The sequence below is a fragment of the Lynx rufus genome, unplaced genomic scaffold (assembly GCF_022079265.1).
Source record: "Lynx rufus isolate CCGP_SWC_20201006 ecotype Redwood Valley unplaced genomic scaffold, mLynRuf1.p SCAF_15, whole genome shotgun sequence".
Lineage (NCBI taxonomy): Eukaryota > Metazoa > Chordata > Mammalia > Carnivora > Felidae > Lynx > Lynx rufus.
In genome coordinates this window covers 34,651,084-34,677,476 of record NW_025814829.1, presented here as the reverse complement: position 1 = coordinate 34,677,476, position 26,393 = coordinate 34,651,084, and the positions used below count along the sequence as shown (strand labels likewise).

At 44.9% G+C, this 26,393-nt stretch overlaps 1 protein-coding gene and 1 long non-coding RNA gene across 3 annotated transcripts in view; one reads left to right on the top strand and one right to left on the bottom strand.

The window, feature by feature from the left end:
• Window positions 1-2,284: 2,284 nt before the first annotated feature.
• Window positions 2,285-9,136, bottom strand: LOC124510431 (uncharacterized). Its single transcript, XR_006961691.1, has 4 exons — window positions 8,806-9,136; window positions 7,465-7,627; window positions 4,008-4,123; window positions 2,285-3,218 (listed from the first exon to the last, which is right to left on the bottom strand). It is a non-coding gene; the product is annotated as an uncharacterized LOC124510431 (long non-coding RNA).
• A 5,731-nt stretch (window positions 9,137-14,867) lies between these two features.
• PTPN14 (protein tyrosine phosphatase non-receptor type 14) overlaps window positions 14,868-26,393 on the top strand; it is a 180,376-nt gene continuing 168,850 nt past the window's right edge. The window contains exon 1 of one of the 2 annotated variants that reach the window (XM_047076842.1): window positions 14,868-15,399. The gene's annotated coding sequence lies outside the window, so the exon portion shown is untranslated. The remainder of the gene's footprint in view (window positions 15,400-26,393) is intronic. The other variant, XM_047076841.1, reaches the window with a different exon arrangement.

Here is a 26,393-nt window from a genome sequence, read left to right as displayed (position 1 = left end):
CCTTCATTCACAGTTTGTACAGTGAAGTGCTATTTTAGCCAGAAATGATATTTTCATGTGCCTACTAAGGCTTGTTTTCTTAAATCCCAATCCTGTTTTCATGATTTGATTATGCCATAACAGTTTTTGAGGCTTTATGCCAACTATCATTTAGTTTGAATGATTCTTTTTTAAATGAAAGAATACAGGAAAATGTGGTAATAATGTTCTTTCAAGAAAGCAAGTTACTGAACATTCTCCCCATATTCTATTATTTAAAAAACTACACCACCCATCTTTATCAAAGAGCATGTATTCATCCAAAATGCTGTTGTTAGTTAGAGGAAGGTATTGAAAGATGGCAACAAAGACCTATTTTGGTCTAAATATGGAAGGTGTCTTCCTCAACCGTGTATTCTCAGCACTTAGCAAACAATAGGGGATTATTAAATACTTTTGAGATAATGTTAAGATCAACTATGTGCACAGGAAATAATTAACATTAATTCATCTGCCTATAGTCTATAAGAAATAGATTGGATTTAGCACAAATGCAATCATATAAGTGTTCATAAGGAGTTTGTAGAAAAACTGGGTAGAAAAGATGCTCTCTTTAATTGGAAAAATATCATAAAAATATTCCGTTGACTTGATAGAACATATGGAGCTGGCTGGGCAGATGGGTGGGAGTAGGTGGTTCCTGGCATGTGGAAGGGCCCCACAAGTCCATCTTCCTGCTCCTTGTCAGAAGAGAAATAATGATATACACACTAAGTGTTTCTCTCTGTTTTTAAATAAGGTTCATCTAGTTATGATACTTGGTCTCTATTTATATTTTTATGCTTTCTGAGCTTTCTGTTCTCCTTTTTCCTGGACAAGTCTACTGTGATGAACTTATCAACTATTTTAATGGAATAATTCTAGCTGACACAAATGGTGTAAAAAAACTGAATTGATAGGATTGGTCAGTTCTTTTGCTGCCCTCTCCAGGGCTTACCTCAAGATTTGGGTCTCCTGATGTCCAATCCAGATCATGGACCATGGGGTGTGTGCATGTGTAGGCATTTAAAAACCTCCATATAAATTTAATAAAATTTTAAAAATTAAAATCAACAGTCCTGTTCACATTTTAAAGGAGCCTTTGGTTATAGTTACTTGTTTTTAGTGAAGATTCCTTCCACCCAATCTAGAACAAATTTGTTTCCTAAATTTGAGATTTTTATATTATATTATCTCCAAAGTGAGGTACCTTTGAACTTACTTTGCTGGGTCCAAATCTCAAATTTAGTGCAGGTGAAAATGTCATTTTCTCCCCTATGTTGTTAACTATCTGGCCTATGTACTTCCAGACTTAAAAAAAAATCTTGTGTATGTGTTGCCCCAAATGTAGGATGACTCACAGTCAGCATTTTGTAGCAACTAATGCTTAATCTTGGCTTTTTCTTGCACTTAAGGGGAAAAAAAAGAAAAAAAAATATTCAAAACACACAAAACTTTTGTCTGCATCAGTATAGAATTAAAGTGATTATCTCTGGGGAGTGTTAAAATGGAAGTGGGAGGATGTGAAAACAGATAATCCTCCTTTTAATCAAATACTTCAATACTGTTTGAAATGAGAACAGATGATTTTTGTAATATATCCATTTTTAAACTTTTAATTATTATTCGCTTTTCAACCTCGTTATTTCATATTCATACGAAATTAACCAGGATAGTGTGACAAACTCCCGTATACCCGTGGCTCAGCCTCAATAATGGTCAACTCGTTGACAATCTTGTTTTATGCACATTCCATTGCCCACCTCTGTGTTACGGAAAACAAAATCAGATATTACATTTCAACCACAGATATTTCTTTATTTTTTAATTTTTATTTACTTTAGAGAGAGAGAGCGTACGAGTCGGGAGAGGGGCAGAGGGAGAGAGACAGAATCCCAAGCAGGCTCCACACTCAGCACGGAGCTTGACACCGGGTGGGATCTATAACCCTGGGATCATGACCTGAGCCAAAGTCAAGAGTTGGACACGCAACTGACTGAGCCACCCAGGTGCCCCTGTAGATATTTCAATATATGTTTCTAAAAGAAGAGGATGCTTGGGGCGCCTGGGTGCCTCAGTCGGTCGACCTTCTGCCTCCGGCCTCAGGTCATGATCTCAAGGTTCGTGGGTTTGAGCCCCACGTCAGGATCTGTGCTGAGGGCTCAGAGCCTGGAGCCTGCTTCCGATTCTGTGTCTCCCTCTCTCTCTGCCCCTCCCCTGCTTGCTCTCTGTCTCTTTCTCAAATAATGAACATTTTTAAAAAACGTAAAAGAAGAGGACTCTTTATTTTTAACATAGACACAATACCAGTTATCATATCTAAAATATTTTACAATAATTCCTTAATGTCTAATCAGTGTTCAAATGTCTTCATAAATGGCATAAACAGCTTTTTGTTTGAGTTTACTTAAATCAGGATACAAATAAGGTCACATGTTGTGATAGTTGATACATCTTTTAAGTCTTTTTTAATCTGTAAACTTACCCCTATTTCATTCTCTTATTGTTGAGATGTATTTGTTTTTTAAAAAAAATTTCATCTAGAGTTTTCCATACCTTACATTTTGCTGACTGCTTCTCTTGAGGTCTGTTTGAACATATTCCTGGGCTCTTGTATTTTTTTTATAATTGATAGCTGGTAGCTTAATCTATTCTAGCAGTTTGATCAGATTCAGGTTATCTCTTTCAAAGCAAGATAGTGATAGGTTAGTGTCTCTTTTTGTAATGTTAGCAACCACTGAAGCTCATGCCTTGATCCTACTTTATCCAAGGTGGCAAAATGATGGTATTCTAATTTTATCATCCCTTCTATTTGTTATCTAGGATATTTCTATAATGAAAAAAACCTCCTCATCTGCTACTTGATTTTCAGTGGTATAATTTCTTAGTGAAAACAAGACGGTTTCTTTCTGTCCCTCTGTTTATCATTTTTCAAAATAATGAGTTGGTTTTAGTGGTGACTAATTATTTTTCTCATATCATTTGACAAACAGTTGAAATGTTACAACTAATTGCCATTATCATCCTTCTAGACGCTAAAATGGACCCATCTTTAGCCACTGAGAGTCTCTTCAAGGTGGTTCCTGAATCCTTTGATGATGACCCTAGTGTTCTTTTGATTGCTTTCTTGTATATTTCTTTCCTCAGACCTGGAGTCCACCATTTCTCTAAGGAGCCAGATTCCATTTAGTGGAAAATACCTGGAATGAAATAATTTTTTTAGTTGGATGTATACTTCGACCCAATCATCTGTCAGCAAACCCTGAGTGTTGGGATTAAAACACAGATTTGGAGTAAAAAAAAAAAAAAAAAAAAAAAAAAAAAAAAAGACTAGGGTTTGAATCCCATCACTTGCCAGCTTGGTGATCTTAGAAAATTTATAGGGCTGTAATGTGCAGCAACACAGCAAAGCAGCAGAGGCTAGAAGCACGGCGGCCCCGGTATTCTCTCCTGCACAGATGCCATAGGAAAGAAAGGATGGACCTGACAGCTGTTCTCAGCAATGAGTCCCAGAAACTCCTGATGTGGATAGATGTTGATTCTGTCCACGGGCAGGGAAAGTAGCCAGGGGTAGGGAAGGCCTAGGGTCACAAATAGGGACCAGGTTTGGGGGACATTGTTTTAGTTCTGCCCTTTCATCATCCCTGTATTGCCCTAGGCAGATTTCCCCCTTCCTTTTGGTGATGATTGCAGGGGCAGGGTATCAGGGGACAGGCCAGAAGCAGTGGGTAACCACAAGGCAGAGCTCTGACCTGGTAGGGTGATGAGCAGATGGCAAGGAGTATAGCTGGTCTGACCAGTCCCCAAGAACTCCCCTCCACACACACACACACACACCCCTGCTCTCACCCTCCTGTGGGCATCTGCTTGTAATACAGAGTGGCTGCCTCCAATAAAAGATTATTCAGAGGTTCTTTGGAGACCAGGTGAGCACAGTACCATGTGTCTCCCACAAAGGCACACAGCAGCCAGCACACACACCGATTCACCTGGAGAAGCACAGTCTTGCTAGATGTCTGCCCCTCTCCACGGGTGTATTTTCCTAATCAAGGCAGCTCGATGTCCGGAAGGGGCAAGGATGGGCTCAGAGGGCAGATTCTGAGAGCTGCAAGTTGGGAGAACAACAAATGGAATAACTTATACCGGAGAAGGCAGAACTCATGAAAAAACAGGAAAAGAAGTAAAAGCCAGAGTAATAAATATGCTTAAAGAAATGAGAGAATTTACTGGGAACAGGAAGTGAGAATAAGCAGTTGAGGAAAAGAATTAGAAATATTAAGAAGTAGTTCTGCCAGACAGAGCAAAGAGTACTGTATGATATCATTTATATGTGGACTCTATAAAGAAAGAAAGAAGGAAAGAAAGAAAGAAAGAAAGAAAGAGAAAAAGAGAAAAAGAGAAAAAGTTAAACTCAAAGAAACAAAGGGTAGAACAGTGGTTGCCAGTGGCCGGGGGCTGGGGAAAATAGGGAGAGGTTGTAAAAGAGTACAAACTTCCAAGGCTCTTGGGTGGCTCAGTCAGTTAAGCGTCTGACTTTGGCTCAGGTCATGATTTTGTGGTTCATGGGTTCGAACCCTGCGTTGGGTTCTGTGCTGACAGCTCAGAGCCTGGAGCCCGGTTTGGATTCTGTGTCTCCCTCTCTCTCAGCCCCTCCCCCACTCACGCTCTGTCTCTCTCTCTCAAAAATAAACACTAAAAAAAACCTTAAAAAACATTCAAAAAATAATGGTAATAAGTAGTAAATATGTGAGCTGGAAGATTAGGCCAAGGAGTTTTGCCTGGAGGCATTGCAAAAGGACAGGGTAAAGAATGGAAAAGAAATTTGGAGAATCAGACATGTGTCCAAGTCCATTTGGTAGGGACACCAGAAGAACAAAAGGAAATGGAAGGAGGCCAATAGTTCAAGCAATAATGACCAAGAATTTCCTAATGTCACACGGCGAGTGAGTGGCAAAGCCAGGAGGTCAGGCCAGGCAAGCTAGCTGGAGTACATACTCTGGATGACTATTTACTGCCGTGGGTCTACTCTATCAGCTGCCAGTCTGGAGGAGGAGGAGAATGAAGTTGGGCATAGGACATAAAGAGGGGACAAATACACAGTAAGCAGAAGAGAGCCTGTGCATGAACTGAGGGAGACGGTGTGGCAGGAGCTGGGGAGAAGTCTGGATGCCTCAACTCAATGCCACTGAGGTCTTTAAAAACAAGCATTGAAACCCCCCAAAACACAGAAACCACAATCTAAAAATAACAACAGAAACAGACAAGTCACTTCCTCTCTCTAATCCTCAATTTCTTCATCTATAGATGGCAGACAGTAACTGCCACGTCATAGGGCTGTTGTAAAGATGAAATCATAGAATATAGGTAGGATTCTGAGTACAGAAAACAATGGCGTATACTGACATAAAATAATACAATTTCTTATTTAACAATTCAATAAATACTTGTTGAAGATCTATGCTCCAGGCAGTGGAATACAAAAGAGACAAAAATCTTTGAAGCTATGGAATTTCTGGGGTAGAAGGTGGGGTGGGGGGAAGGAAAAAGGCAATACACGTAAATAGATAACAATGTGAGGCACTGTGAGTGCTAATAATGAAATTAGAGCAGGGTAAAGGAATAGAAAATGGTGTTGTGAAGAGGTACTATTTTGGCAGGATGGCTGGGAAAGGTCTATGGAAGGAATAAGGTGAGTGAACGAGGCAGGAAACATCTGGAGGAGTGGAGTTCTTGGTGGCGATAACAGTAAGTGCAAAGGTCCTGAGGTCGGAGAGTACTCGGCATGTTCAAGGAATGGCAGAATGCGGATACCCTGCTTGGGAGCAGAGTGAGCCAGGGAATAGCAGTTGGAAATTAGGTCAGAGAGGTAGCCAGTGGCCAGATCATTTGGGTCTTCATCCATCACTAACAATTCAGCTTCTCTTTCATTATTTGAAAACTTTGTCTTTGCGTACTCCACTAAATCGGAGGTGCCGACCATGGAAGGGAGCCTTCTTATTTAGCAAATTCTTTCCAGCCTCTATGATTTAGTATGGTGGAAGACACCTCTGCCTTCTAGTTGAGCAGAAGACACCTCAAAATTGAGCTTCCTGGGCAATTGCCTTCTCCCTGCTGGCCACAGGAAGTATCTTTTGATCCACAGTGGTCATTCCAAACCAGTCCTCTAATTGCCCTTGTCCAGGTCTGTGGGAATTACTCAGAAATGTTTGAAGTCCCAGAGCCAGGCACACTCTGAGTCACCCCTTAGTCTAGGGGAGGTGGCCAGGAAGCAGCCAGGATTAGGACAGGTTTTGATTTAGTGCCGTTGGATTCTCTTACACAGCCCTGCCCATACCCGAGGGTAACCCTATCTCACCCCTGCAGGCTGAGGTGCCCATGTACTTTAGAAAGGCATCCTAAACATGACCCGATCCTTCCCTCCCCCAGCGAAGGTTGTTCCTTTTCACTAATCACAGCAGAAGATTCCTTTCATCTCCCATACCTCTCAGAGCACGGGTGTTCTGGCCACAGCTGCCCATGTCAGAAACCAATGCACCCTGTTCTTGTTTTCCTTTCCAGTCATCTCTGGATTTGTAATCCGTCTGGAAGGCTGTCCATTTCTCACCTCCATAAATCTGGTAGCGCAGTTTGCATTATTACTTGTGACAACTTCTTCTAGGTGTTTAGATTGTATTTAAAAAAGCAAGCCCAGAACTAAGGAGATGAAGGAAAAATAAACTAAGGAATTGCTGCCTATGTGGGGTTATATTTAAATTTGTCATCTAGGACTTCTGGAAGGAGAAGAGTCAGCGGCCCATAAGATGGTAACCGAGCTTTCTTACGTTGCACACTGTTCCAGAGGTTTGGTGCAGCTATCAACGTTAACAAACAGGACAGTGTCAGGAAGAGAGCCATATCTGGACTGGCCCCTTGATTCTGAACACCATAATTATGAGAAGGTAAATACAGACCCTTTAGCTCCAAAGATTTTTTTTCTGACGTTGGTGGAAAGGACTCAAAAATGTACATCGTGAAGATGGGAATCAGTTGACCTTTTTTACTCAGAAATGTGGGGCTGGCTTGACTTAGTGTAATAATGTGCCTCACCATCACTCTCCTTATCTCTTATGAACAATAATTTCAAGATTTCACTCAGAATTTCTCTATCCCAGTAATTCTTAGCAACCTGGCACTTATTCCCACTAGCGTGACACAAAATGGCCTCAGGCAGACATTTTGTTGAAGCTTAGATGGGGATAATTATAGCTTCGTGTACCTGCCCTCATGCAGCTCAGTGGAGGTGTTGATGGCTCCTTGGCCAGCCATGACAAATTCTATAGCTGGGTACCTCCCTAAGAGCTGGGCCAGGTAGGAATAGAAGCGGGAAGAAACACAGTGCAGCTCAGTTCATGGAGGAGAGAATCACAACTAACTATTCTGAGAAATTAGGGTATTGGTGTTTCTGACCTTCTGAGATGGCTGTCACGAACAGAAATGACTCGACACTCCCAGAAGGCGTGACTTCGTGCCAGTCCAAAGCAACCTCTTGTGTGCCGGAGGAACCATGGACCTGACTTGCCACTTCTGACTCCACGCAGGTGAGAACATCAACTCATGGGCGTCTCGGGGACTAATGAAATAAGCAGTAGCAAGATATTAAAGTTCTTCGAAAGGATTTGCTGTCTGATCTTATAGCAGCAGCATCCATTTCCTCTTTTGCTGGGAACACTCAGATAAACGTGGGAAAGGAAGGACTTGAAATAACTGGAGACGTAAATTCTGGATATGTGTCTTCTCGGTAGCACAATTTATTATTGGCCAAGTAGGGCTGTCCCCTGGGGAACCACTGTAAGGGGGGAGTTTAGAACACACTCTATCCTGCCGATGTTTTTATTTCCCCTGTTTTTACCATCCCATCTAATTTCGGCCACCTGACTTACAGTGGTACTTAAAAAACCCTGCAGCAACATAATAGAATAAAATGAACGTGAACTTCAGAAGTAGAGATGAGGAGGCCTGAATCTTGGTTCTACCATTCACTTAGGTACTCGATGTTTTAGTACATGTCTAAGTACAATGTACTTAACGTCTTGAGGTCTCAGTTTATTTCTCTGGGAGACAAGAAGAAACATCAACCTGAATGTGTTAGTCTGCCCAGGCTGCCATAACAAAATACTACGGCCTGTGTGGCTTAAACAACAGAAATTGATTTTCTCACAGTGCTGGAGGCTGCAAGTCCAAGGTTAAGGTGCTGTCAGGGTTAATTTCTGGCGAGGCCTCTCTCCTTCTTTCTTGCTATGTCCTCATGTGGCCTTTCCTCTGTGCATGCACAGAAAGAAGGGCTCTGGTATCTATTCCTCCTGTTAGAAGCATACCAGTCCTACTGGATAAGGGTCTCACCCTTATGACCACATTTAACCTTTAAAAAAAATTTTTTTTAATGTTTATTTTTGAGAGAGAGAGAGAGAGAGAGACAGATCCGAAGCAGGCTCCAGGCTCTGAGCTGTCAGCACAGAGCCTGACATGGGGCTCGAACCCATAACCATATCATGACCTGAGCCGAAGTCGGACGCTCAGCTGACTTAACCTTAATTATCTCCACAAAGGCCTGATTTTCAAATACGATCATATTGGGGGTTAGGACTTCAACATATGAATTTTGGAGGAACACAGTTCAGTTCATGACACTCAAACACTGTCACAAGGATTATTTCAGATTATATATACACAGGACCTAGCCTTGTTCCTACAGCATAGTAAGTGCTCAATGGATATTGATTCCCTTACCTTCCACCCTGTGTCACTTACCTCCCTAGTGGGTCGCTTTCTTCTCTACACATGAGAAGCTGGATTTGGCCCTTTGCATAGGTGGAATAGATAGTTACAGAGTGAACAGAGGGATTCCCAAGACTTGAGTTTGGTAAAAAATTTCTCCCTTCCCTCATTGGTGTGGTTTTCAGTTGCAGGCCTCCTTTTCCCAGCTACTGTCTCCATTCTGGGAACTGTCCTTTCCACACGAAGGGCTGGGTCCAGTCACAGCAGCCTGTTCCTTCTCCAACACCCTGGTTTGACATCTCAAGCCACATTCTTTCTCCTGAGAATTTGGATATGAGATTCAGTCCCTGCCGAAGGACAGAAACCAGCCTGCAGATACAGAACGAGGTTGATGATAATGTTGATAGGTACCATAATTGAGAGCTCAGTGTGTGTCAGGTACCGTTCTAAGAGTTGTTCACATGTTGACTAATTTAATCATCACCACAACTCTACGAAGTAGATATGTTCATCATTTCCCCCTTTTTACATCACTTCCCTTTTTGAGGAAATTCAGGTGTGAGAGTATTTGCCCAGGGTCACATAGCTATTAAGTCTGGACACAGGCAAGAGTAGAGGATCTTACCTCCAGACAGAAAAGCAGAGTATCCTCACGGTTCTTTGGTCTTGCCCTTCTTTCTCACGGATTCCATGACATGTTTCGGTATCCTGCCAATGAATTCCTTTTTTGCTTTAACAGTCTGAAGTGGGGTTTTGTTCTTAAACCAAGGGAACTTGTGTTAAGACGGTGGCCCTGGCCTATTAGATCTGTTGCACTCAACATTAGAGGATGTTTTTGAGATTAACAACCATAGATAAGTGACTACGGAAAACGGTTTGTTAATGATTCAATTCCATTACAAAGTTTAAAATTGGTTAAATCACAATGAAGAAGGTCTCCTAGAAGAGATTACGGGAGCAGTAAAAGCCTCCTTTTCCGGAAAACACGTGATTTTAAGCAGTAACGATGGGGTAAGCTCATCACTAGCAGTGTGCCCTACAGAGGACGTGGTGATTTGATGTGTGTGTGCATATGCCAGTGTGTTGGGAGAGAAGTTGTGTGTTTTCTATCAAGCCTGGAAAAGCTGGAAGGCAATGTTGGGGCTGAGGGAGGTGAGGAAAGGTGAGCCAGGTGAATACGATCGGAGAGCTTGTGCCTTTAAGGTATGATTCAAAGGGTGTTTGCAGCCCAAGGTGAAATTAGTACAGAAGGATAATGAATACATTGAAATTGGTGAGATACTTCATACTGCCTAGGTTTTATTTCCTTTAAATCTTGCTGAAAGTCCCAATTATGCAGGTGCATTACTCTTTCTAGAGTGTTCTTGATTAATACATACTGCTAGTGCACAGACTTTTTAAAGAGTAACCAACTGGCTGAATCATGTACATTTTCGTTGGAAAAACTAGTGATGTGCCTAGAGTGAGTCTGCCTGATGTCCAGATAGCTAGCTGATATCATTGCCCAGTGGTCAACTGTAGCTGCCGGAAGAGCTGGCAAAGCGTCTCAGGACACTGACTCGCCTTTCTCCTCCCAGCCTGAAAAAAGCACAACCTCAAAATGTTTGTGTTTGACATTCTTTCCAGAAGGAAGTAACAAGGAAATAATTCACTTGTGGCTTAGGTTGACTGGCATGGAAATGGGGGCTCTTTCTCCTTTGGCTCAGGTCAGGGAGTAGTCAGTCCCTGTGGGAGGCAGAGCGCCTTCTGCTGAAGAATGGGCAAAGGAAAGAGAAATGAAATGGAGAGGAAATGGCCAGAGAGGAGGATGCGTCAGGAGCGGGAGAGTTGAAACATTAGGACACATGACGAAATGGAGACACTGTGTGACATGAAAGGATGCAGGTAATGCCAAACCTCCAGACTACAGAGCAAACCCAAATAAACAGTGTGCTCTTTCATCTAATCTGTGCCTCCGTAAGTCTCTCATCATTTTCCCAATATTTGAGAAGAATGTGACTTCCTGGCTTAGTCAACCTTGGGAAAGGCTGGGATGGGGGCCCTTCTCTTACTCAAACGAAAAGCCTCAAAGATGCAACCAGGAGGGAAGAAGGGCTCAGTCTTCTGCGTCAGAAATGATTCTTCCAAAGCAGGAACCACGAAACTATCTCTAAAGGGAGAATGCATAGTGCCCTGGTCACCACATTGCACAACTCCAGAGAATGCCATTCACACTCCAGACTATTTTAGCTCATGGAGTGGCATTGGGTACTATACTCGTGGCTGTACACAACAACTCTGCAGAATCATGTAGCTTTAAAAAAAAATCACCAGATAACAAGAAGTTCATATTGTAGTCAATTCGCTAATTTGTTTTCATTAATAAGGAGCTCTGAATGCACACAACGATTAAAGCACTCTTAAATTTCATCCTTCCAAAGTGTTCTCTTTCTTCCCTTCTCATGCTTAACTTGTTTTTGTGTTAATAATCTAGACTTATTTTGTTATATTTGTGCTGTTAAGTCAGTGGTTCTGAATTAAAGGGGGGTGGTATAACGGAATTACTTCGGAAATGTTTTCAAAAACATCAACAGGAGAATGGATAAGCAAAGTGATATGTACACACACATGTACACACACACACAGTGTAATTCCAGTCATATGAAGTTTGAGAACTAGCAAAACTACTCTATAGTGACAGAAGTTAGCCTGGAGAGGTGATACAGACTGAGAGGTCACACAAGGGAAATTTTTGTGGTGATGGACATTTTCTGTATCTTGGTCTGGACGGTGGTCCCATGGATGCATCCATATAAAAAAAAATCGTCAAACTGTACGTACAATGAAGGTCGTGCTTTTTATTGAATGTGAAAATGTTCTCAATAAAATACTGTCTAAAAATATGAGTTACACACATACACCGACCCAAGCCTCCACCCTGAACTCAGGGACTAAGATGAATGAAATATGGGGAGCAGGGGATACAGACCAGCATTATGTATTTTTAAAAAGCTCCCCATTGTTATTTCCCACCATTACTATCAGCTTCCAAATATTCTTTTAGGATAAAAACAAATACATGAATAATATATAGGACTTTAACATTTGTGGAAGAATGCTAGAGATCATAAGCGTTTTCCCACAAGTTTGCTTACTTTCCTGTCCGCTTTGATTGAGGAACTTGTTTTGTTTTGCTTTGAGTGATTTCAATGTTTCTGAAGGTGTACAATTAATAAATTAATGGGAGGAAAAATTGGAGATAGGAAGAATCATGAGGGCCCATGAAATTCTGCCTGTATTTAGAGTTTGAATCAGGTTTAGAACAAGTTGAAATATTTGGGGGGATATTTAATATTGACAAGTTCCTAAAATTGCAGAGTTTTCAAGTAAACCTGTCACGATGTATTTGGGACCTGTGCTATCAACTATCCTGTTCATTCTGATGCATATTAAGGAGATTTGAGTGTGATGCAGATTTAGGAAGTGTTTTGTTTTTTCTTTTTTAAAAGTAGCTTGTGACTAGCTTTTCTATAGTTATTCAAAGAATGAAAGGCTTTTTTTCACTTCACATTGGACTTTCTATTTAAAAAATATTCTGGGGTGCCTGGGTGGCTCAGTGGGTTGAGCGTCTGGTTTCAGCTTAGGTTATGATCTCACAGTTCATGAGTTTGAGCCCCGTGGAGGGCTCTGTGCTGAAAGCTCAGATCCTGGCATCTACTTCAGATCCTGTCCCCTCTCTCTGCCCCTTCCCCACTCATGCTCTCTCTCTCTCTCAAAAATAAACATGAAAAAAATATTCTTACTTGTGTATTGCTTTTCTGTGATCTATTCTAAAGACAGAAATATGGCTGGTCGGATGTACTTCATGGGTTTCTAAATTAATAATATTTTTTTTAATTTTTAGAAGTAAAATTATTTAAATGGAGTCTGCAGGCTTAGTGCTAAATCTTAGTGTGTGGGTTGTGTGTGTGTGTGTGTATGTGTGTATTTTGCCTGTGAACACCCCGCAACACCCCCCACATTCATTCTGATTCCGAAGGCAGTGTGAAAACAGTTCTCTCCAGGAGACATCCTGGCTTTATCACTTAGCTTCCTCCATAGGCATGCGGTCTGCCTGGAGGACCATACATTCATTCAGGGTCAGACCCGGGAAAGACCTCAGAGATGAAGTAATTCAACCAAACTCTGACCTCCATGTCACACTCCACTTAAAAAATAAACTTAGGCCTCGGGGTGAAGTGGCTTGTTCAGGGTCACCTGGCTGGTCAGAGGCAGAACCAGAATCGTATGTCTACATGCAACCTTTGTGCCTCCATACCACCGCTGTCTCGGCATTCTGTGCTCAGAGTTTGGTATCACAGAGGGGCAATACACAAATGCCATTTCCTTTCCTCCAAGACCCCAAGAGGCCTCTCCTCTGTATCACTTTGAAGGCCTGCAAGGATTTACTTATTTTTAATGTGAAACCTATGTTGGTGAAATTTTGAAGAGTTTAAGAGCTTGCAATTTTGGGGCCAGAGAAGGGTCCATTATCCTAGTTCACTAGCTGTTGTGAACCTTGGTGAGACAGGTGATTTCTTCACTCCTTGCTTTTCTCGTCTAGGAAATGGGGTTATCACACGGGGGCACATACAGTGCTTTTCATACTTCCTGGAGCACAGCAAAGCATTCGGATATTTTCTTTGGAAATCCAGCAAGTCCATACTGAAGCCATCCAGCGATCTCCTTGAAAGTTTGAGAAACTGACTTCAATTTTTTTCAGCCTTTTCCTTCCGCCCCTGTGTGGGGGCTTCTTGACTTCACTGTTCACTCTGATACTCAGAGAAGTCAAGTCACCACAAATTTGTACATGATGAGCACAGTAGGTTTTGCTTTTTAGTTCCCAGTTCTCTTCCCTGAGAGCTCCGGATTTTTGTATGAGATGTGGGACACTGAAGCAATCTGGGACATCTTCTGTGACAACGACTCCAAGGACCCTTTTCAACCTAAGAAAGGGCTAAAGGATTGGGTTCTGAGTCCTGGTAAGAGAACAGACCCCTAAGACATATTTTTGGTAACGCAAAGGACCACGGAAAAGTAGACGATACTAAGAAAACGATTTTTACAGCTACAAAAGCCAAGGCTTTCAGGAGCTGGGAGGCTCTGTCACCCCTTGGGTCATGAGCAGGGCTGGTCCTAAACTCAGATTCCCTCGCCAGGCTGGGTGCTTTTACCATCACGGCCGCTGCGTCGCATTAACCCCACCTCTGAAAGTGCTAAGGAAGTTCCCTCCCAGTGCCCACCCAGGCGGGGAGGGGCGAGGCTGGGGCACGGAAAGAACCGGGGAAACGACGTATTCCAGCTCCCAGCACACACAAAACTGCTTGCGCGATTCGGCGCGTGGGGAGAAGCGGGGTGGGGGGGGGAGTTAGACGCCAGATCCAGGACGCAGAGACTCCCGGTGCGCTGGGGAGAGACCTGAAGATTGCATGCTCGGGAAGCCACCTTCCTTTCCCCTGGTCTGTCTCCCCCTGTGCAGTGGCTGCCTGGGGACGCCCCGCTCGTAGGGTTTCTCCCAGATGAGACGTCCCGTCCCTGCCCACGGTTGGAGCCCGCGAGTGGCCGCCTCTGCCCCGCCCCTGCGTTTTCCGAAGTCTAAGGGGGATTTTTTTTCCCCCCTTCCCGCCCCCGTCCCTGCCTCCGCCAGGAGCGGCGCTAGGTCGTGCGGGCTGCGGTCGCTTTTCCTTCTCCACTCCCACGTCTCTGACTCCAGGGAGTTTCACCCGTCCTCCCTACTCAGCCCTCACCTTTAAACAGTTCCCCAAGCCACCGCTCCAAAAGTGCGCGACTGCTCCCGGGCCTGCACACGGAGCTCCTGCTGCCCGGCATTCCTCGGATTCCAGCTCTGTGACGTCCCCGAGGCCGGCTCGCCTCCAGCCCGGGAGCTCGGGCTCCAAGTTTCGGCGCTCCCCCGCGCGGACGCCCCCCCTCCCCCCGCCCCGCCGCCCCGCCGCCCCGCCGCCCCGCCGCGCGCGCCTCCCGGGCGCATTCCTCCCCGCCCCCGGCCGCGCGCCCCGCGCTCCCTCCGCCTCCGGCCCCCTGCGCCGCCGCCCGGCCCGGGGGTGGGGGAGCCACGGCCGCCGGCGCCTGCTCCGTCCCCTCCCATCGCACGGCCCCTTCCTCCCTCCTCTCCCGGCCGCTCGCATTTCCTGCCGCCCGGGCTCTCGCGGCCCCGGAAAGTTCTGCCCAACTTTTTCTCCCCCCGCCCCGAGCGAGCGGGCGCAGTCCGGGGGCAGGTTGCCGCGCTCCTCCTCGCTCCGCTGCCCGCCCTCCCGGCTCCGGTCCTCGGGGAGCCGCAGACACCCGGTGGTCGCGGTCTGTCCCTCCCCTCCCACCTCGCCCATCCTCCGCGGCCTCCTGGCCCCGGCCCCCCTCCGGCGGGACAACCCCGTGCCTAGGTGACTCTCCTTTTCTCCTTGTCGGTGCGCCGGGATCGCGGCGGAAACCTCCCTCCCCTTTCGCCTCCTCCGGCTCCTTCCCTCCGCCCCTCCTCCGCCAGCCACTGGAATCAATTCCTTAGGGAATTGGGGCTCCGCCGCCGCCGCCACCGCCGCGGACGACAGCCTTTCCGCGCGGGACTCCGGGGCACCGACGGGGCCATGTAAGCAGGTAAGCCCCGTCTGCGGCGCGGGGAGTCGGGCCCGAGGTTGGGGGCCGCCAGGGCGCTCCGGGCGCCCGGCCGACGGCGGGGACCAACGCCGGCAGCGCCAGCTCGCGATCGGCGGCCCGGGACGCTGGCAGAGCGGTGGGGGGCGCGAGGTGGCCGGGCCGCAGGCGTTTTCTGTCCCGGTGGGAGCTGCCCGACCTGAGGCGCACGTCTGGTCTGGGCAGTGAAGGTGGAAGGTGAGCGCTGTCTGGAGAGAGTTTGCGGTTAAACCCACACCGTCGCCCCCCTCCTTCCCGTTCCCTCCTGCTTTTTGGGAACCGAGAGAGGGCCTGGAAAGGGCAGCTGGAGAGACCCGAGCGGTGGGAGCCGGAAGATGAGAGAAGAACGACGTCGCTCTGGCTCCGGCGGGAGAGGAACGCTGCTCCCCGGCCCCACTCCGCTCCCCGCCTCCCAGGGGGGACGGGATCTTGGGAGGCAGAGGAGTTTTTATGCGCTCCCACTAGGCCCCAGCCTTGCCACCAAACTCCTGGCCTTCTTGGCCCCTACTCGGGTGGTCGGGCTGGCTCGTAGGGACAAAACCTGGGGCCACATAATTTCAGAACAGGTCTGCACCTCAAACTTTCAAAGTTCTGAGTATGAACAAGTTCCGAGGGTGTTGTTCATAAGTCTCTCCTCTCTCCCGGGCATGACCCCTAAATCTGGGTTTTGAATACATGTTAGTTTTACACCTTTCTGAGGGAGTAGGGAGGTAGTGGTCCCCCTACCTAGCATTCCCTAACACTTCCTTCTGTTCCTGTCCCCCCACCCCCCAACCCCACCTACAAATCAAGGAGATTGTGGGGTTTGGGCTTCAGTCTGTCCAGGAACTGGCCGTTGCAGGCTCTTTGTGAAGGCGAGGAATCTCTAGACTGCAGGCTGAATATAGGGTTACAGGGTTTCCAGCAATGAGTTAATTTCTTAAAATGGCTTAGTTCACCCATTCATTCAACAAACCTAGCATTGAGCTTCTAGACTGTGCTAGGGAAACAGGATACAAAGGTAGTTCAGCAAGCTGTAACTGCAGCCTCCTGGAGGAAACCCACAGGCTGATAAGAATTATAGTGTAGTGAGGGAGAGGTGCTTTGAAAGTCAGAGAAGGCTTGGTTCTGTTGATGAGGGGGTGAGGTGTGTCCTGAGTTTACAGGGTTACAGTGGTGCTTACCTGTAGGAGTGATGAGGGGGGTGCATTCCAGGAAGAAGCAGCAGCTTGTGCAAAGTGAGAGTCATCCAGAAAAGGAGTTCAAAAAGCTGACTATTTGAACTAGAGATCATAGCCCCAGCTTTTTGGGGTGTGATAGATAGATAGATATCAGAAATTAAACTAGAAGCATGTTACCCTCTTATGAGTCTCTCTTTTTGGACACCCTTCCATGCCTTGCTGTTTCTACAAGCAGCAGTTGTGCGACCATCAACATTTTAATTGGCACTAATTGGCCTGTGCCTGTTTTCATTAGAATGGTACTTGATTCCCTTTTAAAGAGCCACTTGACAGCAGTAGGTGATAATACTGCAACTTTACAGAACCTTGCATTAAAGCCGCTTATCTTTTGGTGACGGGGTTAAAAGCTTGTGCCACGGAAATGATAGCCTTAATGAGTGGGGGCTGAGCGACATGATGTTCTTCTGCCTGATCTAAATGGGTGGCCGCGAGGTGCAGAAGGAGCCCATGTACGTGTCATGTGTGTGTTACAGTTTTTCTCTCCGTTGAAACGCCACTATTGCTTTAGCACAGTCGTAAGGATTAGTTTTTCTTTCTCGGAAACTTTACAAGAACAGGAGTATCTTCGGGCAAGTTGGGGTATAGCCTGATGGTCCAGGATTCAGCAGATCCTGCCTAGAGGGTTCCTCACTGTACCGTAGCACTCTGTACGTGGGTTGCCTTTCAGCGGTGCCTCTTCCCTGGGCTGAAGTGGGACCGTACCAGTTTTCAGAGTGGCTGAGGCCTGGCTGACGTGGCAGAGCTGAGAGAGTACAGTTTGGAGTGTTTATCCAAGCCCCTCCACAAACACCTTCTCTTATCTCAAGAACAGCCCCTTGACAGGAGTTTTACTGGAGGTGTGGGACCTGCACCACAGACATGGCTGAGGGGAAGCCCTTTCTTGCCAATCCCCGTACTTGCCCGCCTTCCGTCATTGGTTTAAACACAGTTATTATTCACACTTTAGTTATTCAGGGGTGTGTACCCTGTGTGGGCCGGACAGCTCGAATGGAAAGAGAACAGTTAGACGGTTTTACTATGGAAGAACCTAAATAATTCAGAGAAAAATCAGAATTTTTAGGAGGGCTGCTGTCTGTCCTGAATGGATGGGCCAGGGGTCAAGAACTATGGAGATTTTTTTTTTTTTTCTCCAGAGAAGCAAACATAAACCCTTTGATTGTACAGTGTAGCCCACCTGGGTTCCATATTCTTGTTGTTTTTCACCTGCTATGCTGCCTTTGGATTTCTTAGTCACCAGTGGTTGTGTAGGATTGGAACCCATTCTATGCCTCAGCTCTGTGCTGTGCACTTTGTTAGAGATAAGGCAAGGGAAAGAGATAAGATGAAATACTTAATTAGCCAATTAAATCATTACTGCTTGGGCTGATTAAAAAAGAACGAGGGAAAACAAGTTTTGGTAATGAGGAGATTGAAACCGATGTTTGAAATAAGATCTCCCCTTACTGATTTACTTTGTGATCTCCCCTTACTGATTTAATTTACCCTGCCCTGTCTGAACCCCCTGGAGTGCTGCTTCTTCTTTCTTTCTTTTCCTTTTTTTTTTTTTAAGTATTTATTTATTTAGAGCATGGTGGGGAGGGGGGCAGGCAGCAGAGAGAGGAAGAGAGAGAATCCCAAGCAGGCTCTGCACTGTCTGCACAGAGCCCGATGCGGGGTTCAATCTCATGAACCATGAGATCATGACCTGAACAGAAATCAAGATGACTGAGCCACACAGCCCCCCCCCCCCCACACACACACCTCAGTGCTTCCTGAGCAGTCCAAGGGGTCTGTACCAAGTTCTACAGCTTTCCTGTCTATCAGTGTGCTGGATGGAGTAGGGGATCCAGCTTTGGGAGTTTGAAATGTAGCTAGGTTTGAATTCCAGCTCCGCCTCTTTTCAGCTGTGTAACATTGGCCAAACTTTGCAGCCCTTTGGAGTGCCGTTCTTTCATCTACAAGGTGGGGCCAGTGGTACCTGACTTGCCAGGGTATTTGTGAATTCAATGCGATGCTCTATGTTCCCTTCCTGACGTAGTGACTTGCACAGAGTAGGTGTTGGGTCAAGGATGGCTATTTATATGTTTGAGGAGTTATATGTGGCCATGAATGTGCTCTTTGTGTCATTTTTTTTTTTCCAGTAGCCTGAGTTCACATGCATGCCAACATACACATAAAGCTTTGTCTTTGACCTTTTATTTTCTTTCTTTTTTTTTTTTTTTTTTGGTCTGTTGGCTCAAAGCAAATGTGTTGGCTGGCAGCTTTCATGTGGCCCCTTATGTAGGAGGAGGTTGAGAATTGCATGATCAGACAGTAGGGAAGCTTGGGAAGGAAAAGCCACTTAGAGAAGGGCAGGGAAAAGAATCCTTTTCCCTGTATACCACTTACGAAAACAAGGGTCCGGTGTTAATGTAAAGATCCTTGTATTTCTAATGTTGGGGTCCAGTTAATTAAAGAATGTTGAGAACAAATCTGCCTGCCTTTATTTTAGCAAGAATGCAGAAGCTAGCCAATCTTCACAAAGGAGTGTCTTTGCAGCCTTGATTTCTTTCCTTCTTTGAAGCCCAAATATAGAGTCAACTGCAACACCTCTAGTGTAATGCCAGCTCAGGTCTCTTGAACTTTAATGTTGCCTTTCATCTGAGAAGCCTAAAGTATTTGACAAACATTAACTCATTGATCTTCATATCAACCTCCCAACAGGAGGGACTGTTAGAAGAAAGGAACAGCTTGGAAAACATCAGTAGAGCAGGTTTGTAGCGTGTAATACGTGGTCCTGAAGCAGAATGGGTTGTTATAGCCAAGAATTGGTTAAATCCCCAGTGTGGATGGATTGCATGTAGGCCAGAAGGTCATGAGAGTGAGTACCCCATTGAGAGGTCAGGGGGAGAAAGCCCAGGAAAAATGCAGGTCTGGCTGGGATTTTTGCGCCAGGAGGGGAGAGGAAGTCCGCGTTCCCCAGACCAGCCATGCCTTTGCCATGCATTACATGCACATTGATTATAAAAATAATCTCTTGATTTATTTATAATTCTGAATGAAAGGATATGAGGCAATGCTTGTAGATGAGGGTTTAGAGCATCTCTGGATAAAAGGTAATAGTCCTTGTGGGCTAGGGGTGGTTATACATCTTAGTTGGATTATAAATGGCAATTGACATTGTTTTAATTTCCTTTCCCTTTTTCTTGTTGGTTCTGTATTTCTTGGCTTGGTTTTGTCTTTGTCTGATCTGTTTCAATGTCCTTGCTTCTGGACAAAAACATACTGTGGCCATTGTTAGATCAATTTTGTGCGTAAAGTTTGATAACGTGGGTAATTTAGCTTAGTTCCTTAGAGGACTAAATTAGGTCCTGCTCAAAGGTTTCGTCCTGAGCGTGGTTGGTTAGCTTGACCCAGAGGGCTATTGCATATCCAGAGATCCTGTAACCCTAGGTGGCCATCCCATAAATGCTTGATGTTGGGAGGCGTCTGATGAGGAAACGAGAAAGAGATCGGCTGATGGTGTGGCATCCTCTGACGAGCAGAATATCTTCTTCACATTTGTGATGTTTGAAATTTTAGTACTGAACCACATTACTAAATTAGGAAGCTTTATTGTGTGGGCCACTTGCTTTGATCTAATTTGCCTTACAAACTTTTAGCTCACAGGGAAAACTCCCTCGGTGTTGGAAATTAGCACAAGTTCCTAATGCTTTATCCTTTCCTTACACGTAATTTCCTCAAGTCTTTAGAAACCTATTTCCTGGGAATTCTTTTTTTCACACTCCTTTCCACTCAAGTAATTGGGGCATTAGCTAAGGCAGTAGTAGATCTGAAACTCCAGTGGGCACCAGAATCACCCGGAGGGCTTGTTAAAACATAGATTGCTATTCTCCATGCCCACTCCAGCTTCTAGAAGAGGCAGTAGGTCTGGGGTGGGGTTTAAGAATTTGTGTTTCTAAGGAACTCCCATGATGCTAACAGTCCTGGTCCTTGACCAGCTGCATTTTGAGAATCACAGAGCTAAGGAGTCCGTCCAGCCCTGTCCTCAGGCTCATAGTCACTTAAGATTTTTACCATACTGGTTTGAATGGTCCTGTTGCTGGTAGTCTGTGGGCTCTGGAGAGGCCTGGAGTCACTTAACAACCACTTAGCCCCAGTCCGGCCCAGGAGAGCATGAACGACATGTTTCCATTTCGGTGGATCTGCTTGGTTCTCATTGCCAGTCCAGACCCCCCTCTGCTTGGTTTCCAAACAGTTTGGTTTACCTGGTGCTTCTATGTCTCTGGGCATCCAAATTCCACCTGTGTCAAACTGAACAGCGTCTGTGACCCTGCCATCTGTTGAGTTAGCTGCCGAAAGCCGGCGTTTGGAGTTCTCTTCAACACCACGCTCTTAGCACCCCTCAACTTCTGCTTGTAAACCCCAATAATGAACCTTAGAATTTGCGTCTCCAAAATATCTTCACTTTGCTCCCATCCCTCCATCCCCACTGCCTCTTGGGATCATGCAAGAGCTTCAGAGGTTGCCTTTCATAAATCCTTCATCTACTCTTTCCTTTCCCAAAGAGGTTTTTTTTTTTTTAAACAAAACAAAACAAAACAAAACAAGTATTTAAATTCTCTTGATTCTTATTACCTGTGTGATGAGGCTTCTTTACCCCATGACTGCCTTTCCATTCCCATCTGCCGTGCCTTCTCTCTGTGCTAGCGACCTGAGACTTGGTGACGGTTAATTCCCCTCTTCTTCAGTCATACTCTCACCCGACTGACCTCTCCCCTTTCCTACCTGTGTGGCCCCTATGCATTCCACTAGAGCGTCACCTTCCCTGACATTCCTTCCCACCACTGGCATTCCTTTCTTTATAGTCCTAACGCACTTTGCACTTACCTGTGTTGGCAAGTTGTGTCTCATCATATCATATGTGTTTGTCTCCTTGTCTCCTCTACTGAGTTACAAGCTTCTCCACCAGGAACCCCATTTAGTTGGTTCAGAACCAGAATCTCCATCCTATGTGGATGTAGGACACCAGTCGCCATGGCTTACCTGTATTGCTGCTGATTCCATCCCAGCATTCATAGCACTTGAAATGATTTTATTAAATTTTTCAGTGACCCTGTGAAGTGGGTACAATTATTCTTTCTATTATTCAGAGGATGGGATGAGGTTTTATTACTTATTCTCTGATAGGACGTTCAGTGCTCTGGGAAAGTGACGTCATGTTAATGACTGTATGTGATTTTAAAAATTAAACAGGCATCAGTTCATACGCATGATATACATCAGTATCTACACATTATACACATCTTACTTGTTACTTAAGGAGATGAGTCACATCCCTAAGCTGTTTCCTGAAGTTATTGATGCTCTGGTTCTTAAGAACCTAGTTATTTTGCTTTACTTGGAAACTTTTGAAGATGTGATCATTTTTTCCCCTCATTTTTCAAACCCAGGGATGAAGGGAATGTACATATCACACAAGTGGGAACACGGGGAGGTTAAGGCATAAAACAAAATTGTTTTTGCAGGTTTAGGTACATTTATTAGAATATGCATCACTTCCTTGCTACGCACTTTGTACCTGATATTAAAGAGGAAGAGGCAGAATTACTCATTATTCAACCTCTGAGTTTGTAGTTTTTATTTTTATTTATTTATTTATTTATTTATTTATTTTTAATTTTTTTTTTAACGTTTATTTATTTTTGAGACAGAGAGACAGAGCATGAACGGGGGAGGGTCAGAGAGAGGGAGACACAGAATCTGAAACAGGCTCCAGGCTCTGAACTGTCAGCACAGAGCCCGACGCGGGGCTCGAACTCACGGACCGCGAGATCATGACCTGAGCCGAAGTCGGCCGCTTAACCGACTGAGTCACCCAGGCGCCCCTGAGTTTGTAGTTTTTAATATGCGAGAGAGATGCTCCGACACTGTCACAGCAGAATTGCCAGCCTCCCTGCCTTTAGCCAAGACAGCCTGTCCTGCATGTAGAACTGTCGTAAGTAGCAATGGTATCTTTGATATTATCCCCCAAATCACAGGATTGGCTGTTGCCATCATGTTAGTTCCCGAGTAAGAGGGATTAAGGCAGATTTCATGGTCGTGAAAGTGAAATTGATTATGAATTACGTGTACACACGATACACACGTCATCTTGATATTTGAGGTTCTCCATGAATAATCCCCCAAATGGTCTTCTGATTTCTTCAGATTTATGTCCCACTGTTCCCCGGGGTTCTGTCGAGCTGCAGCTGCTTCCTGAACAGGCCCAATAATTTCTTCCACCTATGGTTATGCTGCTACCCTGCCCAGGAATCCTCACACTCAGCATTGCCTGTCAAAACCATCCCTTGAGACTCGCCGCCCTGGGCAGCCTACCCCCAGCTCATTCCCGGGTCAGGTCCTCCTGCCCCAGTGCTCCTGGCACTTACCAGGTTGTGCTTTGTGGCCTGGCTGATCTGCCTCATTCCCCTCCTTGGTGTTAGCCAGAGCCAGCCACCTGCCCCACTCCTCCCCACACCCTGCCTAGGGCTCAGCGCGGACTCTGGCCTTTCTTCTGCTGGTTCATTCGGGTCTGCTTCCTCCTTGCCCCAGGAATGGCCTCCAAGGCTGAGGCTGCCCCTTCTCTCTTCATTATGACAGCCCTTCAGCGACGACAGCTATCTCGACACCTTTCTGTCGCCTGCCCCACTGCTGCCAGCTGTGGAGGCCGGTCCACCCCCTGCATTACAAGAGGCTTGTTTTGAACGCGTCTGATATTTTCTCTCCCCTGCTTGAAATCTGTCTTGCCACTTTATATTGTTTAGAGATACTTGTGTGTCTGTAGTAAAAGTATAAGGAAACACCAGAAGGATAAACACTAAATACAGGGGGTGGGGCATGGGGTGGAGGTGAGGGCTGAGATGTGATGTGCTATTGTTTTTTTTTCCCAAGCTGGGTGGTGGGAACATGTATGTTTACTATATTCTCCTGTAGGTCTAAAATACCTAGTTTATGGGGCGCCTGGGTGGCTCAGCTGGTTAAGCGTCTGACTTCGGCTCAGGTCATGATCTCACGGTTCGTGAGTTCAAGCCCTGCATCGGGCTCTGTGCTGACAGCTAGAGCCTGGAGCCTACTTTGGATTCTGTGTCTCCATCTCTCTCTCCTGCTTGTGCTCTGTCTCTCTCCCTTTCTCAAAAATAAATAGACATTAAAAAAAATTTTTTTTAAATACCTAGTTTAAAAAACACACAAAATTGCCCACGGTTAAATGCAGACTCCCTAGCAGAGCATTCAAGACTCAAACACTTGGGGCCCCTGGGTGGCTCAGTTGGTTAAGTGTCTGACTCTTGGTTTCAGCTCAGGTCATGATCTCCTGGTTTGTGAGATCGAGCCCCATGTCGGGCTCTGTGCTGACAGCTTGGAGCCTGCTTGGGATTCTCTTTCCCTCTCTCTCTGCCCGTCCCCCACTCGTGCTCTCTCTTGCTCTCTCTCAAAATAAATAAACATTTAAAAAAAAAAACAAAAAAGACACATGCTCTTGTTTCCACCTAACCTGACTTTATTTAGCCTCTGCCGTTCTTGGTTCCCTGTCATCTTTCTGCAAACATTTCTCACATTTGAAACCTTGTGGCTTTGACTCCTACTGTTACCACAACTGTTCCCTTAAATTCTCTGTCACACCTGGTCACATAATAATCTCTGTTTTTTAATGTCTAGTATGATTCTTTTGTCTTCGGAGATGTTTTGCATCACAATCCCTTTTTATCATCAGGAGAGTGCATTGCCACTTTGAACCGTCTTCCTCATGCGTCACACGTTCTTTCCTGATACGTATTACATTGTGTTATGGTCATTTGCTCATCCCTCTCCCCAAAGTCGTGAGCGCTTCAAGGATATGTTTTGTGATTTACTTCTCTTTGGGGTCTTAGCACCTGCTGCAGAGTAACAGGTTGGGGGAATTGTTGAGTAGAAGAAGTAAGATTAATGTGTTCAATTGAAGTGTGTGTGTGTGTGTGTGTGTGTGTGTGTGTGTGTGTGTGTGTGTTTAAGTATTTCCAAAAAAACTTCAAAGCACGTTGAAGGGACAATCTCTTGGGCTCAATATCTGAACTATAGGCTGTCAATTGAATGGGTTTACATGTGGAATTCCTAAATCAAACTCAGGTTTAAAAAAATAATAATAATTTCTTCTACTTTTCCTATTTGCCTTATGGTGTTGGGTGGTGATTTGCTTCTTTTGGCTTCTTCCTGTTTTTTAGCCCTGTGCCTTCTACCCCATGGCCATGGAGCATGCTGGTGGTTTGTGTAGTAGGGCCCCAGGGTGGGTGTGAGTCTAAGTTTGGGAGTAGATCTGGGCTGTGAAGTGGTACCTCTTGTTGTAAGGGTGATTTCTGCCATCAACGCTTACTTACTCTGGGATGGAGAAGTGACACATGCATTTAGAGAAGAGGCAGCAGAGTTTATTTTTGTGGCAGACGTGTCCCACTGCAGAGCTATAATAACCGTAATGAAGGAGGATTATGCTGCATTAGGTTTATGAAGGGTGTACTAGTCTGTTACCAGGGTCAGTGGTGGCAGCTCCAGCCAGCAATTAGGTTTCATTAAAGACTCCAGCAGGCAATTAGCATTCTCTTCTGCCAATGAAATCCTGTGATCTATTAAGCATATTCTTTTTCGTTATTCATTTTGTGAAATGTGCATTAGATGATGAAGGTACTTTTTTTTTTTTTTTTTTTTTTAGACATACGCAAGTCTCCAAGTTATCATTTAAAAAAACGGGGCTGATTTTTCGACTCTCTGTGTTTAAATGAAATCCATGGGTTACACTAACATTCTGTGTAGATTGTACTGTTTTAAAATCTGCCCATTTACAGAAGGTCCTATCAGTTCTTTTATTCAAAGGCAAGGAATTTGTTATGGAATATTAGATAATTATGTGATTTATGAGGGAAACGTGGGACTGATATGAAACGAGTTAAAACTTTAATATAATGAGATGGCATCTACGGATCTTAATGATCTTCTTTAGAAAATTATTGTTTTGCTTAAGAGGCATCTAAAAATAAAGTCTGGAAAGGATGAATTGCGCTGGCTTCTGCGGAGCAGCTGTTTGGTTGTTTTCAAAATGAGGCTTATTTTCCAAGTAGTAGGTTAGGTACAAGTGTGTATTTCATGTCCCTTCATCTTGATGAAAGTGTTTAGGCATTTAGCTTTGCTGTGAATATGAAGTGATGTTTACACTAAGTTATTCAAAGGAGTTTCCCCCCTCCTTCCTTCTTCCTCTCTCTGCTCCCTTCTCTTCCTTTCTTTCTCCCTCCCTTTCTAATAAATTGTCTTCATTTGGAGGGTCCTGATGGGTTAATTACTATATATGTATTCAAGATTGATATTTATCAGGGATGATAAAAGGGAGAAATGCACAGCACAGCAGCACGTCAAGCCAGAAGTTCAGTGCAAAGATCTGTAAAGGATGTCTATTTCCATGGGATAATTAGGCTCTCTCCCTATCATTTGATTCTCAATTCATATTATTATTTTTCTCTTTTGTAGGCTGGTAAAATGGTAATAGTGGATGAGCATAGCACTTTGAAATCTGTGTATGTGAATTTGTTAAAGACTCCCAAGAAGTCTTGCAGTAAACAAAAGTGTGTCAAAGCTGAATTCATTTTAGTAAGGACCTATTTTTTTTTTTAATTTGCTTTTATGAGACACATGTAATCTCGAGGGACACTGATTATTTCTCTCTAGAGGAAGTTTGGTTTAGAAGGTCCCTGGAATAGAGAAGTCCTGACTGTTATC